The sequence below is a fragment of the Saccopteryx bilineata genome, chromosome 6 (genome assembly GCF_036850765.1).
Source record: "Saccopteryx bilineata isolate mSacBil1 chromosome 6, mSacBil1_pri_phased_curated, whole genome shotgun sequence".
In the NCBI taxonomy this organism is placed as follows: Eukaryota; Metazoa; Chordata; class Mammalia; order Chiroptera; family Emballonuridae; genus Saccopteryx; species Saccopteryx bilineata.
Genome location: NC_089495.1, coordinates 169,960,630 through 169,977,361, shown reverse-complemented (window position 1 = coordinate 169,977,361; position 16,732 = coordinate 169,960,630). Strand labels below are relative to the sequence as shown.

Below are 16,732 nucleotides of genomic sequence, written 5' to 3'. Positions count from 1 at the left end.
AGTATGAAGGTTAATAGGCAAAAGTAGGAAGATCATGTGTATTTACAACAGTAAGTTAAGGGATACAAACATGCACACACAAAAGAAGTAAAAAATACTGACAAAAGCACATGGAGAGGGTGAGTAAAATTGGTAGTGATTATAAAATATGTTCAGACTTAAGACCATCAACTTAAAGTGCACGACTGTAAACATAACTTGGTATATATAAAGCACTTGGTAACCACAAACCAAGAATCTACAAGAGATATACAAGAAATAAAGAGAAAGGAGTCCCAGAAAGGTAGCTCAGTTGGTTAAGGTGTTGTTCTGATATGCCAAGGTTGCAGGTTCAATCTCTGGTCAGGGTACATACAAGAATTAACCAATGAATGCATAAATGGAACAACAAATCAATGTTCTCTCTTTCTCTTACCCTTCCTGTCTCTAAAATCAATAAAATTTTAAGAAAAGAAATAAAGAGAAAGGAATCCAAACATAACACTATGGAAAGTCAACATACAAGAGAAGAGAGCAAGAGAATAAGAAAGGAAAAGAGAGGGACTATATATAAAACCAATCAGAAAACAAGTACTTAAATGGCAATAAATATATAACTATCGATAATTACTTTAAATGTAAATGAAGTAAATGCTCCAATCAAAAGATGAATGGTTAAAGATAATATGTTGCATATAGACAGTAGAATACTACTCGAAAATAAGAATGAAATACTACTAAAAAAAAGACTCACAAAACTTAGGGGATCAGGAAACGTGCAGATACTCCAGTACTTTCAGCCTTTTGTATAGTGCCTTTTCACCAATGAAATAGAAGTTGGTTTTGCATCTCATTTGCATAGTCGAACAACTTCCTTTGACTTGTCGTTTGCTTTTCTGATGTTATTGTTTAAAAAAAAATCAAATGCTTTTTTTTTATTGATTCATATTCATTTTGAAATATCCCCTAATTTTTGTGAGCAGTATATTTGTGGCAACATGGATGGGCCCAGAGGGCGTTATGCTGAGTCAATCAGTCAGAGAAAGACAAATATCATGTGATTTCACTTTATATGTGGAGTCTAAAGAACAAAAGAAACGGACAAAGAAAACTGAAACAGACAGATATACAGAGAACAGACTGGTGGATGCCAGAGGGGAGGGGTTAGGGGCGGGGTGAGAAAGGTGAAGGGATTAAGAAGTGCAGATTGGCAGTTACAGAGTAGTCACAGGGATGTAAAGTACAGTTTAGGGAATACAGTCAATAATATGAAAACTATATATAGTGTTAGGTGGGTGCAAGATCTATTGGGGAAAAATGAAAACAGCTTTTCTTAAAAAATGTAAATTAATTAAAATTGGATAAAATTTAAAATTCATTTTTTCAGTCATAGTAGCCACATTTCAAATGCTCAGTACCACAGGCTAGTGGTTGCCACATTGGATAATACTGATGAGCTCCCCAGCCGGGACCTGAAATAAATAAAAGCTCGGTTTTCTTGGCAGCGGGCCGGGATAGCAAGTCTGCACTGTGTGCCCATCCTAACTCTAGCACTTGCGTGTGTGTGGTCACTCTGATGGCCAGAAGCCAGAGCAGATCACCTGAAGTTAGCATCTTTGAGAGACACAGTGTCCCAGCAGACTGTGGAGGGGCTCCTCTCTCCTGGTCCTGGACTCGTCCCCATTGTTTCTGATGTTTCCAGGCAGTGAAAAGAGCCACTCCAGCAGCTTCTTTCCTAAGGTTGGGAAGTCACTGTGCTGTTATCAGACACTTCTTACTACTGCTGTCAGATACCCCTAGCTTACAGCCCATGTCTGGGCCTCAAATAGGTCACCTGGCTCACAGGAGCATAAAAAAAAATCCATTTGGAAATAGATGTCATCCTCTCAGAGTGAGGCATATAACCTGTTTTCCAGGGTTTCCCAATTTTAAGTATTGATGGTTCACTCTTCCAGAGACCCCTGTGTTTGTCAGCTTGAACCTGAGCTTCTCAGCACTTGTCATCTGCAAATGGGCCTCACAGAGAGTTCACTCCCCTCTCCTGTTCACGTTTCCAGCTACGTGAGCCTCGTGATCTCCACCTGCCCCCAGTTGATAGCCAGCAACTTGGCCCCTAGGCTTTTCTGTAGTTATGTCTAAGAAAATGAGAAGAACATTTTTATTTATTTTTTTAATTTACTCATTTTAGAAAGGAGAAAGAGAGGGAGGGAGGGAGAGAGAGAGAGAGAGAGAGAGAGAGAGAGAGAGAGAGAAGATAAGAGAGAGAGAAACAGAGAGAGAGAAGGGGGAGGAGCAGGAAGCATCAACTCCCATATGTGCCTTGACCAGGCAAGCCCAGCGTTTCGAACCGACGACCTCAGCATTTCCAGGTGAGAAGGAACATTTGTTAAAAGTGGGTCAGTAAAGAAAAGCCTCTACTGGCCAGTCCATGTGTAGCTGAGGGGCAGTAGCCTTTAGGTGGAACAGTGTCCTGCTCCCCAGAAGGCTCCTAAATGAAGTTTGGAAGCTAATCACTCAAACACCGGTGTTGATATTGTGATTAGTCCTGCCCGTTAGGGCTCCCAGGAGTAGCACAGTTAGTCCTGAAGACATATGAGTTACAAACCCCAGGTTAAATGCCTTATAAAGTCCCTGTGCCTGAGTGGTTTACTAAAAACTTTGAGAAAGCCAGGGCTGAAACCTCTTGGAACTGTATGATTCTCTAAGAGGGAATTAGAATTCCTAAATCATCTTTCTCTTATAAAATATCTTTTAAAAGCTAACTTTATTACAAAATTAATGCTCATTTATTATAGAAAATTTCAAAAATGCCAGAATGCTCAAAGAAGAAAAGTCACGTGCCATCTCACAGTAGTCGGCAAACTCATTAGTCAACAGAGCCAAATATCAACAGTACAACAATTGAAATTTCTTTTGAGAGTCAAAATTTTTAAATGTATACTGTATAGGTAGGTACATTTCTTATTGAGGTAGCACCTGCACATGGTATTTTGTGGAAGAGCCACACTCAAGGGGCCAAAGAGCTGCATGTGGCTCGCGAGCCGTGGTTTGCCAACCACCGCTCTAGGATAATAATTATTAGCATAATGTTTTTGTAATGATTTCTCTAAGCAGCTAATTCTATATCTCTTTCCAAAGGTAGAGGCATAATGTATATTTAATGTTACCTGCTTTTATCATTTAACAGAATATCATGAACATTTTGTAGGTCATTTATTCTTCTGTGGTAAACCTTATCATTTCCACCTACACATCAAATATTTGAATCATAGATTTATTATCCAAAGCATTAAAACATGTAGGATATTTAATTGGAGAAAGTGTAAAAGAATAATGTATTCAAGCAGGATCCCAAAGCTCATTTTAAGTTCAAAAACAAATGTCTTAGTTTATACCAGAAGATAAGAGTTCTCCAAATATCAATGTGAGTACAATTTCAGGATTTCAGTTATTTGTACTGCAGGTGAGAAGAAAGGTAATAGGTCTTAGATTCTTAGTTTTGGATTCATATCTTGGTTAAAATATCAGCAAAAATGGGTTGCTTTTCTTGACTTTAAGATGGAAGTAATATGGTTTTCAAGAATTACAATGCATCTTCTATAGCCCCTGGTTGGTCTTTCAGATATCTCTTAGGAAGCAATGCAGGACTTTGATGGGTGGGTTTCAGAGCGTGAGGGCAGGCCTTGGGGGGAAATTTCAGTCCCTTGGGTGGGTCCAGATAGAACCAAAGAACACGGACTAGCTGCAGTTTCAGTTAGCCTTTCTTGTGTGGGCCCATGGACCTCAGTAACAAGCTGTGCTCAGGAATGGAAGCCTTTTAATTCCATTGAGGCATCTGCTCATAATTAATTTTTTAAGAATATGCCCTGTGTTGAGTGTGTCCACAGCATTGTCATAGAGATTGCACCACCACTTGTGACCCCAGTTACCACCATCTTTTGCTTTTTAACTGAAGTTCATCCAAATAGAATTTAGATCTAAGGACATAGAAAGTGCTCTATTAAGTTTGGGATTTAGTTAAACATTTGGATGGCAAACACCTGCCTCGCCAGTCTTGGCAAGACCAGCTGTTTTTTGTTGTAACCTCAGAATTATAGAAGGAAACTCTAGACACTCAGAAATTTTATACCAATGATACTACATACCTCAAACAGTATTGAAAATACCCCAAGAGGCCCTGGCCGGTAGCTCAGTGGATAGAGCATCAGCCTGGCATGCAGATATCCTAGGTTTGATCCCTGGTCAGAGCACATATGAGAAACAACCATCTGCTTCTCTTTCCCTCTCTCCCTGTTCTCTCTCTCTCTTCCTCTCTTGCAGCAAGTGGCTCAGTGGGTTCAAGCGTGGCCCTGGGTGCTGAGGATAGCTCAGTTGGTCCAAGGGACAGCCTCAGGTGCTAAAAATAGCTCAAGTACTGAAGATAGCTCAGTTGATTCAAGCATCAGCCCCAGATGAGGTTGCCAGGTAGATCCCGGTTGAGATGCATGTGGGATTCTGTCTATTTCCCTTCCTCTCACTTAAAAAAAATAAAATACCCCAAGAACAAGTGGTTATTCTCTGCCCTGTGTTTTCTTCCTCTGCCTCCCGAAAGGTTAAAAGCATTTGGAAATGAGGTTTTGTATCTTTTTTTCAAGAAATTTGTTCATTTCATCTACATTGTCTAATTTATGGGCATAAAGTTGTTTGTGATATATCTTTTTTATCCTTTAAATATCTGTAAAATCTGTACCTTTGTTGCTCTTTGATTCTTGATATTTGTAACTGTGTCTTCTTTTTTCTTGCTAAGTCTAGCAAGAGGTTAATTTTATTGATATTTTTCTTTTCTTTTTTGTTTTTCTGTTTGAAATTTCATTTGTTTTTGTTCTTGTCTTTATTGTTCCCCTACTCTGCTTGTTCTGGGTTTACTTTGCTTTTATTCTTTTAGTTCCTTAAGGTGGAACCTTAGATTACTGACTTGACAGCTTTCTTCATATTTCTAATATAAGCATTTAATGTTATGAATTTTCCTCTAAAAGCTGCCTTAGGTGAATATCTTAATTTTGCTATGTTGTATTTTCATTTACTTTAAAATGTTTTCTAGGCCCCGGCTGGTTGGGTCAGTGGTAGAGCGTCGGCCTGGCGTGCAGAAGTCCCGGGTTCGATTCCCGGCCAGGGCACACAGGAGAAGTGCCCATCTGCTTCTCCACCCCTCCCCCTCTCCTTCCTCTCTGTCTCTCTCTTCCCCTCCCACAGCCGAGGCTCCATTGGAGCAAAAGATGGACCGGGCACTGGGGATGGCTCCTTGGCCTCTGCCCCAGGCGCTAGAATGGCTCTGGTTGCGACAGAGCGATGTCCCGGATGGGCAGAGCATCGCCCCCTGGTGGGCGTGCCGGGTGGATTCCAGTCAGGTGCATGCGGGAGTCTGTCTGACTGCCTCCCCGTTTCCAGCTTCAGAAAAATACAAAAAAAGAAAAAGAAAAAAATGTTTTCTAATTTGCTTTGTGACTTCTCTTTGCTGCAGAGGTCATTTAGAAGTGTGTTGTTTAATTCCCAGTGTTTGGTTTGGTATCGTTTTGAACTCTAAAAGTGAAGTTCTAATACATTGGATACTGTTTGGTAATAAGGCATTTGAATTTATACATGACAACATGCCAGGTTTTTCACAGTAAAGTGAAACAGTTTCATACTATTTTCATTAGTATGAACGTGAAAAAGGGTATCTTTGGCTCTTTTATTATGCTTAGTAATATTTTTAATAGGATTTGAAGGCAAATATTGGGGCCCTTCTGAGTTATGTGTCTTTTTTTTTTTAAATAATTTTATTTTTTTAATGGGGTGACATCAATAAATCAGGATATATATATTCAAAGATAACAAGTCCAGGTTATCTTGTTGTTCAATTATGTTGCATACCCACCACCCAAAGTCAGATTGTCCTCTGTCACCTTCTATCTGAGTTATGTGTCTTATCTTGTTCTTTCTAGTACATTATCATTGGGCACCTATACTGCTGCAAGAATTTGGAACTGAATCGTGAAAAAAGAAGACAGAAGTAAGAAATTGCGAACCTGAAGAACCCTGCAAAGCACAGCAAAGGAATGCTACCATTTTCTGTCGTTGCTCTGGTCACAGAGAGGAGACGGTGCTGCAGGCAGGAACGTGTGCCCGTGCTCACGGCGGTGGGCACACGCCCGGCCTCCCCCCAGGCAGGCTCTGTTGGTTCCTGTGATGTCTTGGCTTACTTTTGAAGCAGAGTGGCCCAACATCCTTTGTCACTGAGTTCTCCTTTCACACTGCGTGTCCGTGATGGGTCTGAAATACATTCGTGCCGTCCATGTTTTTCCCAACCCTGGCCAGGCCAGAGCCCATGTTAAGGTGTAAAGATAAAAGTCGTTAGTGACAATGTATTGTGTGAGACCTTTGCATCTTGTACATTTTCTCTTTTTTTCTAAAAAAGAAATAATAAAACTTCAAAGCTCAACAAGTTATTTTTTCAAATAACTCCCTTATTAGAAGCCTTCTCTTAGCGGCCCATGACCCAGGCCTCTGATTCCACAGTGACAGCCTGTCTATGGTAATTTGTAGTTGATGACATTTTACTTGGACGTGAGTTAGCAGGAAAGGGGAGTGGATGTGGGAAGAAAAGCCAGTTTGAGAATGGCCAGAGGGCTGAGACTGAGTGTGGCCGCCCTAGCTGGTGTATCCAGCACTGAGCGGTGGGAGCAGGGCCCACCTGTGAGACCGCACACACGTCCTCCTCCCAGAATCGGGTGCTTGTCCATGTGTCCAGGTCAGAATCTCCACAGCTATGTGAAGGAAGAGCCACATTCTGCTCCAAAGCTTCTCAGTTAATTTTAACCTACTAGCGGTATAGCTATCGTGATCATTTTTAGATGTTATATGATGTCAATAGTAAAATATATATTTATAACATATTTATAATAGATAATGATCACCTTAAACAGAATCCTCTCTTGAAATTCTCCATACCTGACTCTAGAAGAGACTTTCTTATTTGCCAGTTTTATAATGCTGAAACTATCTGTGACCTTCATAATAACTCTGAGTCCCTCTATTCTGGCCCAATGCCTACTTCAAATAAAAACATAGAAAATGTGGGGGAGGGAAGCTCAAATCACACCTCCAATGTATATTCAAGTACTTAGAATATGAAGTTGGAAAGACATTGGCCAGATTGCTTTATTCTGAATTGATTCAGATGGTCCACTATAATCGATGGACTTGAATCATTACATCCCAGATGCAAACGCCAGGTCAGCTCCCAGCTGTACGGACAGCAACACCCAGGAAGCTCTTCTGCCTGAGTTATCCGAGTAGACCGACAGGGTGCCCTCAGACTTACTTTTAAGTTACTTGAACCTACAGTTTTGTAAACTCCACTGTATGGCTGTGTACATGCTGGACAGATTTGTCAGACATTTCCCTTCCTCAACATTGTTAGCACTGGTAATGCTGATGGAGCAGCTGCAGTCTATCCCTGTGGTCATGGGTCTGAGGAAGGCATGGACGGAAGAGCTAATGTGCTGGACGTTTGGATGGTGGTAAGATGATCAGTCCTCAGCCCTCTAGCTCCTGCATCTCATTTCAGAGGGACTCAGACACACGGGAGTGTGAGCAGCGCTACGTGGTCAACTTGCAGAAGGGTCTGAAAGCCATAAGAAGAAGAAGAGCTGAAGGCGAAAAAAAACTAGACTGAGTACTTGAAAGACACAGATAAGACACTGGGTCAGGAACAAAACTAGGAGCAGAAGGTATAAGGTGCATTCACATAGATGCTGGCTTGACCAGAAGTCCAGGGCTGTGCTTCCTACCAAGGCTCTAGGGAGGATCCTTCCTTGCCTCTTCCACCTTCTGGTGGCTCCTGGCATTCCTTGGCTTATGGCCACATCACTCCTGTCTCTGCCTTCATCGTCACATGGCCTGCCCTGTGTCAGTTTTTTTTTTTTTATGACACCTGTCATTGGATATAGGGCCCACCCTAAATCCAGAATGATCTCATTTTGAGATTATTAATCTGATGACATCTGCAAAGATCCTGTTTTTAAAACAAGCCTACACTCACAGATTCCAGAGCTTTGGACCCTAGCATTGGGGCCACCAGCCAATCCATATAGACAGTGTCCTCTCCCCTTTGGGGCTGGCCCACTTCAGTTGTCTTCCCAGTTCCCCTTATTGTGTTTCAGGCTCTGTCCCTCACTGCTCTGGGGCCCTGGGTGCTGTTGGAGTCCCCGGGCAGGAGCTGAGGCACTAGTACCGTGATGAAGCTCTCACTGGTACGAGAAGGATAAAGTAGTTTTTCCCCTTTGCTGAATTATCACTTGAGTTCTCACCTATGCTGGCCTGCTGCTTCCGTCACTGTCTGTAGGTCCTGTCACCCTCCTCCCCTCTCAGCTGAGGGTCTGACAGCAGGAAGGATAGGACCCTGTGGGCCCTTCAGGAAGACTCATGGAGGAGGGGCAGGTCCACCCTCAAAAGTGCAGATGGATAACTGCTCCTGGTTGAAAGCTGGCAAGTGCTGATAATAACCCCCCCCCCCCAAAAAAAGAAAACACACAGATAGATGCTGGCTTGATTTAAGGTCAGGTTTTCTAACACCATCATTCAAAAGAGGATGATGATTTTGGGGGCTGTTAAGTGTGCAGAAGTTCCAAGCCTTCATAAGTGTGGGGAGATTTTTATTTTAATTAATTTTTAAAAAAATGTCCTCCCTTACAGTATGTATAGCTCATGGGACCTATTGGAAACATCTGCTATTTTTGTAGCATTGGATTGAAGGAAGATTTTCTACCACCCTGAAAGTCACTTTCACGCCATGAACAGAGAAGCAGCAGCATGCACGAACGACGCCTCAGGAAGGCCGGGCTGCCTCTGGGCGGGTGTTGAGGAAGCACTGAGGCTGGAGGAGAAAGTCCGTGGCCTCAGTGGCTCCATCAGACACACAGCTGAGTTCTGCCTCCCACTCCCTCCCCCTTTCAAAAGTCGTTCCTAACTCTTTCTGCGGGACTAATGGCTTAATTGGATTTCGGGTGTAGTTCTACTTGCAGAGTATAAACTCTCAGTCTTTGCACCCCTCCTAACATCCCCACCCCCAACCTTCTGCTTGCTTACTGTCCATTCGACATTATTCGATGAGGATGGGAAGGAGAATCGCACCATGTATGGCTTTGCCGAGCAGTCTTGGCAGGCTGCAGGCCAGCACTTTAAACAGCTCTGTCCAGTAACACTGGGTACTAGGCTGCGTTTCATCTTGCCTTTTATGGCTTACAGGAGATCAAACTCTTCTGGCGACACAAAATATAGGCCGAATAAAGACATCCTCTGGGGCTGGACACCACACCAGCACCATACAGTTGGTGGTCCCCAGGGAGGCGCTTTGTCAGGCTACATCCTGACTGGACAGGTGCCAGCCGGCTGACAGACAACGTGCTGTTTCATTGATTGGATTGCAGGAACACGCTGTCCCACCTCACCAATACGGTGTCGGTTTAAGAACTCCAAACCCAGAGTGGCGATCTTTCCTGTCGGACCCGCTTGTCAGATTCCTCACCCTTTGTCACCCAGGGACGTTCAGCAGTCTTTTTATTTTTTTTTAAATTATTTATTTTTTACAGGGACAGAGAGAGAGAGTCAGAGAGAGGGATAGATAGGGACAGACAGACAGGAACGGAGAGAGATGAGAAGCATCAATCATCAGTTTTTCGTTGTAACACCTTAGTTGTTCATTGATTGCTTTCTCATATGTTCCTTGACCGCGGGCCTTCAGCAGACCGAGTGACCCCTTGCTCAAGCCAGTGACCTTGGGTCCAAGCTGGTGAGCTTTTGCTCAAACCAGATGAGCCTGCGCACAAGCTGGCGACCTCGGGGTCTCGAACCTGGGTCCTCCGCATCCCAGTCCGATGCTCTATTCACTGCGCCACCACCTGGTCAGGCGACATTCAGCATTCTTAATTGGCAATTCATTGCTGATTTGGGTCTTTTGAAAACAGAGCCAAGGCAGCTCATCTCAGAAGGCATGGAATCATACCAAAGGTGGAGCTCCCACTGGTCGTACGGAGAGGCTGGAAGCTGCTTTGAGGGGAGTCTGCCTCCCACAGTCGCTGCTGAGGAGATTGTTCTCTCCTGTAGCACAGACACTAGGACACTAACTTTTAGCAGTTCTAGAAAACAAAGCTTTCAGTTCCCATTATGGAAGTATTCAAGATGGCATTTTAGATTTGTCCAAGTAATTTTTTATAATATATTGCATGTTTGTAGGAGCCCTTAAGACTCTTCTTGCTTTTGAGTCTTCCCTGAGGGCCTGTGAGTTAGAGGCTCTGTTGCCAGCAGTACTGTGTGGGGCACTTTGCTCCCTGTGGGAGCGCTGACTGGCCGTCCCTGCAGGGGGGGGGTGGAGGTGGGACTGGACCAGGCGCGGGTTTAGGAGGTGGCCTCGGCCCCCCAGAGGGTGCTGAGGTCTGCAGGATGAGCTGGAGTTGGCCAGGTGAGCCGGAGCTGTGAGGAGGGGAACAGCAGGGGCAGCGCCTCAGAGAGGGCAAAGGGGTGGTGCAGACAACGGGCAGGTCACAGGGTGCAGGAAGGTGGGGGCACCTGCAGGGTGAGCAGGGACAGGACCACGGAGATCTGCTAAGTCCTGATAATGCATTCAGGTTTCACATCCCCTCCTCCATCTTCTCCAGCCTGGTTCATTCTAATTCTTTAGCAGTTTCTCCCTTGATGTGGCCTTGAAAGTGACCTTGACAGTGACCTTGGGAGCTGGGTACAGCTGTGCTGATGTAGTCTGACCAAGGGCTCTGGTGTAGCCATGGGGTTGTAGACTTAAGAGTTGAATCCTAGCCATGCTGTTGACTTGCTGCATGAACTTGGCACAGTTTATCTGTTCCCTCGGCTCCCCAAACTCCCCTCCCCCCATCTGTACAATCCTGGAGCAAGGTCGTAAGGGTTAGAAAGAGTTGTGCACAGGCACTGGGCACAGCACCTTACAAAGGCACATGTCTGGGAGAGCAGGCGTGTTACTGTCTCGGCAGCTCAGTGGGGCCCATGCTGGCTTCAGGGGCTGCATCTCACCATCGGCTCAGCCACACCTGCAGGCAGTTAACATCCGAGGCTTGCTCTGTATAGCCGCTGCTGGCTACTGAACAACCCAGATGAAGAACTGTGTTTTATTCCTATTGGACTCAGCTCACAGTTCTGAACTACTAAAATTCTTCAGAGATCATGCTGGCTGTCCCTCTCAGCTCTGTGTCAGCCTCAGACAGCTTTCTCGGTCTGTAGTCTTGGCAGGCGCCATGCACCGGATAGAGGAGGCACTCCCTTAGAAATCTTCTTTCAGGCAGCAGGTGCATTGTTTATATTCTCATTTAATCCACATTCTTCCTTCCCACATCACCCGTTCTTGCTAAAATAAAACTATACCATTTTCACTGTACTTCGGTGATTAATCCAATGATTCTGTCAGAAAAAATATTTATATTAGCGCAGCATGGTTTGTTACCTGTGAACTCGGGCGGTTTCCAGTGACCAACGCGTTCTTCTCCACAGGCTCACAAACCATCTGCCTAACTGTCTATTCTAGGATGTTTTCAGGAATCCACCTCTGATGTCTGGAATCTGCCTTTTTGAAACTAGGGTGTTTGATATTTGGTCTTCTGTCCTTTCTCTTCTTTTCAGGATATTTTTCAAAGTCATAAGAGGTAGGTCTGTTCCATAATCACATGTTAAAGGTATTTCAGAACTTCTGAATTTCAGTTCAGAGAACCAAGTACACCTGTCTCTTCACTTACCATGGGCTTCAAGTCCCTTTTTGCCATGTTGGCCTTTTTTGAGTTTGAGACATTTGCTGACAGGGACAGATAAAAGAACCTAATTTGACCACTTAAGGCATGAGCAAAACCCTCCTAAAACCCCTTTTGTGTATAAACGCTGTAAACACCACAGCCCTTTTATTCCCATTTTACAGTTGAGAAAACTGAGACTTTGAGAGGTGAGGGGACGTGAGAGCTGTGGACGGAATCGTAGCCTGTTTCACGAGTGACCGGTGAGCCTGCCGCAGCCCTGGGTGCCGGCAGAACGCAGGAGTCCCGGGCAGAGACAGGACTGAGCCTCATTGCTCACAGCGGGAGTGGGGGCTGGTGTCACATTCGTGCCTGCTAATTTCCACAGTGAAGTATTCCTGAAAATACAGTTTCAGAGCAAAGGCAGTCAATACTCCGACCACAAGGTGTGCAGGAGCTCCGGAGGCCACAGGGGATTGTGGCGCAGCAGGAACTTACTGGAACCACCCCATTAGGAGGAGAGGGAGTCCGGACTCAGCCTGGCTGTTCAGCCCCTGATCCTGCTCGCTCATCCTCTCCCCTCCCCCACTGGACAGCCCCCCCCCCCCCATGACGACAACGTGAGGGGAGGAGCCCTGGCACCGCCTTCCCACAGCAGCTCTCTTACTGGGCTCTCTTACTGTCCTGCCCCGAACGTTATTGTTCTTGTCACTCACTAATTCCATCCTGTTAGCGCGGCCAAATCCCCTGTGCACTCCTCTCCTCCCTGCTCCTCCCGGGATGCCCTTGTGTGCACTTCTGGTTCTTGTTGGGTTCGGACAGGGGAGGCATCAGCAGTGACCTGAGGATTGAGCACACCTGGCTAGGTCCCCCGGCTCCTCCCTCTAGGAAGGCGAAGGTGCAGCACCTGTCAGGCAGCCTCTTCTACAGCTATTTCTTAGTTTCCCCTAATGTTCCCTTTCTCTGCTTAACTCTGCCCCGTCAGTAACTCTCCCCAGTTGCCTCATTACAGTAGGTCACCTGTTTCCTGGACTGGAGCCCTTCCCACCTGTCTGCAGGGCCTGCCCACCGTTTGTGAGCTTCCTCCTCACGTGTGCACGTGTGCACGTGTGCGGCTCCTTTCTGCTCTCGCTGGCTGTGAATGTAGCCATGAATGAGCGCCGTCGCTGGCTTGCAGTTTGCTTTGGAAAATTATGGGGATTTTTCTCTATAGTTCTTTCTGTGTCATATATGTTAGCAGTTTTAGCGGAGCACCCGACCCCCTTTTACTTTTTAAGTCCCCAGACGAGGTGGCCAGAGTCTTCTTTCTCTTCTGAAGCTCATCTTAAATTGAAGGAAGAGATTATGATGTCCCATCTGCCACCAACTCGCTAGGTTTCTACCCTGATTGTCAGAACTTTTAGAATTATTATAATACAATAGCCACTAGTCACACGGTCCTGTTGTTGCCTTTGTTTCTGGTGTTATGCCCAAGAAATCATTGCTAAGGCCAATGTCACAATTTTTCCCGCCTGACCTATGGTGGAGCAGTGGATAAAGCATTGACCTGAAATGCTCAGGTCAGCGGTTTGAAACCCTGAGGTCACTGGCTCTGAGCGCGGGCTTGTCAGTGTGGGATCCTTGGATTAAACGGGGAATTGTCCACATGATCCTCATGCTTGCCAGCTTGAGCCCAAAGGTCGCTGTCATGGAAAACCCAAGGTTGCTAGCTTGAGCACGGGGACACTGGCATGGCCCCATCAAGGCGCTTGCTTACAAGAAGCTCAATGTACAACTAAAGTGAACGCAACTACGACTTGACGCTTCTCACCCTCTGTCTTCCTTCCTGTCCTTTCCTCTCTCTCAAAATAAAAGTTAAAAAAATATTTTCCCATTGTTTGTTTCCTAAGAGTTTTATGGTTCAGGCCTTCCATTTAAGACTTTAATCCATTTTGAATTATTTTTTTACGAGGGGTATAGTACTAAAAATAACGATAGCTATAATAATTTGTTAATGGAGATGCAATATTACAGGATGGAAGTTCTCCAGGTGATTCCATGAGCAGCCGAGGCTGAGAACAACTGGTGTAGCAGATCCTACTGTGCGCGTTCCCTTCCAAAGCCCCTTACCTATGCCTTCCCTGCACCGTAGCGAGAATGGATGTGGGGCTGTATCTTACACATAAAAATGCTTTTAAAGGCATTGCCTTTGCTGGAACAATTCTGTGCTATAACCAGAGAGAAATGGCATCATTATATAGATAAGGCCATCTGGAAGGAAACTGACTTGCTTCAGATCAAAGAAACAGTGACAATGCCATGACTCTAGCCCGGGGGTCTCAAACTTGTGGCCCGCCAAACAATTTTGTGCGGCCCACAGACTAATCCACGAAGTTCAAAATATTTTAGATAAAATTAAGTAAGCCTAGGGGCCTACTTGTATTTTTCATTTCTCTAGCATCCTAGCTAGATATTAGCTTAGTTAACAGCAGTTATGATGTGAACTACAGTTTCTGGTCATTTTGTGACACTGAGTAAACTGCATGTACGATTGTGCTTGTTGTACTGATTTTTTTTTTTTTTCCACTGCAGTGAGAAAAGTGTTGCGTAACAGTTGCCTTTTGTAGACCTAGTGCGGCCCGCAGAATGGCTGTGATCTTGCTCTGCGGCCCACATGCTGAGTTGAGTTTGAGACCCCTGCTCTAGCCTAAGGCTCCTGACGGCTGGGCCTTGTTTGTTTCTTCGTTCCTTCCTTCATTCACTCAGCAATCTGCGTCAGCTACTGTGCTAGTTGCCAGGCACACAGAGATGCTATAACTGAGCCCTGCCCCCAGGATGCACAGGCTGCTGAGAAGACTGACAGACAGGTAGACAGATAGCCAGATCAGAGTGACCGGCACTTCAGTACAGGTGGCAGCAGGGTCCTCAGAAGATGGCTGAGCAAATCTTCAGAGCACTCAGGGAAGTGATTGTTGGAGGGAATGCCAGGCTGTTTGGCTGGTGGTTTGGGATACACAGGGGATACTCAGGCCACAGTGGACAGACAGCTCATACAAAAATGCACCTAGAAAACAAACCTGTAGAAACAGAACATTCTGGGGCTTTCGAGGGAGATTTAATATCTGGACATAATGCCCCATTCAAGACCCGGCAAGTCTTTTCCATGTGCGTCTCCTTGTCCATCAGCTGGTTGTTCTGTGGAACAGTATCCTGAGAGCAGCACCAGGTCTGGGCCACTCGGCGTGGTATTCAGAGGAAGTGGGCTTTGATCCCAGGGTCTTTCTCTCATCTGGGCAAAGCACAGAGGCAGGCTTTGCTGCTTCGTCTCCAGGGTGTAATGTGGGGGGTGCCTTCCTGAGGGGTTCCGGCAGGAGACAGAAAAGCCCAGAGCTTGGCCTCTGCAGCAAGTGAAGTGGAAAGAGCAACGCACATCCGTCCAAGGCAGCTTTCAATCCTGTGGAAGTTCTTAGACGTTAGACCTCAGGAAAGCACTGGACCTGTGAGACCTGTGAGTCTCTTTCTTGACGGTACAGTGGCCATGCCTCCCGACCTGAGTTGCTAGGAGACTCAAGGTGGTAATGAGTCAGGACAGGCACAGTGGGGTGGGAGCTGCTCAGCCACTGCCGCAAAGGCCGGGCATTGGGAGTGAAGACTGGTCCTTGTCCTGCTCTCCTTGGTTACCCGTCTACCTGTCTGTCAGGTAGACGGGGTTCCAAAAGCTGTAGCGGGGATCAGATCAAGGAGTAAGAGTGTGAGAGAGGCCTGCTGGGTGTCCATGGACACGCTGCTTGCTGCAGTTTCCGGGTTTCCCTCCGGCACAAGTGATGTAGAGTTACTGCCCAACCGGAAAACAGCCATACCACATGGACAACTGACGACAAGGTTGTCCACGTTTCTCACGACTTCCAAAGATGAGATGCTTCTACATAAGGGCAGGTAAAGAAGAGGCCCTCCGTGCCTGGGACGGGGGTGGAGCATCCCAGAGAGAGCCAGACCGAGCTTTGCTTTTGTTGAGAGCAAGTCCCTGGGCATGATTATGTCCAAATCCAGCAACCATTTGCCTGGTAATAGAGTGGGCTCATTTTCCCTTACACAGGATATTCCAGACGCCCTGCCCTCCCCAAGGTGACGATAACCCATTTTTAGTGTACGTACCTGTCCGAACAGCAATCTATATGAACAAAAATTGAACTCTATTTTGGTATATTTGAAACAGTGGTGTGAAGACCCTAGAAACATGGAGAAAGGTCTGATTTCCAGGAATGCCAGATTACAATCTGTTCTGATACAGGTTGAAAGGATTACTTTTTAAACCTTTTATTTAGAAATAATCCCAAACTTTCAGAAAAGTTGCAAGAATAGTGTAAAGATAACCCTTGTACTTTTTATCCAGATTCGTCTATGGCTGACATTTACCTGGTTACATGTAGGCACATTTTTCCCTGAATCAGTCAAGGGCAAAGTGCATTCACATTTGAGGGTAAGTCATGAATCTTACAGCCGTTCACTCTGTGCACTTTAGTGTTTCTTAAGAATGGGGGCCCTCCTGCATAGTTGTCACCCTCAGTTAGTTTAATGCTCTTTAATTTATTGCCCTTATTCTATTAGGATAAGAAAATAATACCCTTTTATGCTGCATTAATTAACCTTCAGTACAGGACTCAGTCTAAGATCAAGCTGCCTATCTGTAGCTCCTTTTTTCTCTGGAATACCCATTGCCAGCCCACTTCCCCACCATGGAGCATGGTGTCCTTGTCTCTAAGATGTGGGGTCAGAGTAGCTGACATCTGAGTTCTGTGACCATCCGACGGCCCAGGATGCCCAGCACAGTGCTTTGCATACTAAAGAGATGCACACTCTTGAGATGTGTAGGTCATGCTTTCCAGAGGATTGGGCATGACTTTCCATTTTTTTAAAATTAAGTTTATTAGGGTGACACTAGTTACCATAATTATACAGGTTTCAGGTGTCCAGCACTATAACACATCTCTGTACACCGTATT

At 45.4% G+C, this 16,732-nt stretch overlaps 1 protein-coding gene across 1 annotated transcript in view; it reads left to right on the top strand.

Annotated features, from left to right (window-relative positions):
- DTD1 (D-aminoacyl-tRNA deacylase 1) overlaps positions 1-6,444 on the top strand; it is a 227,232-nt gene extending 220,788 nt beyond the window's left edge. The window contains exon 6 of the mRNA XM_066235051.1: positions 5,943-6,444. The gene's annotated coding sequence lies outside the window, so the exon portion shown is untranslated. The remainder of the gene's footprint in view (positions 1-5,942) is intronic.
- Positions 6,445-16,732: the final 10,288 nt, after the last annotated feature.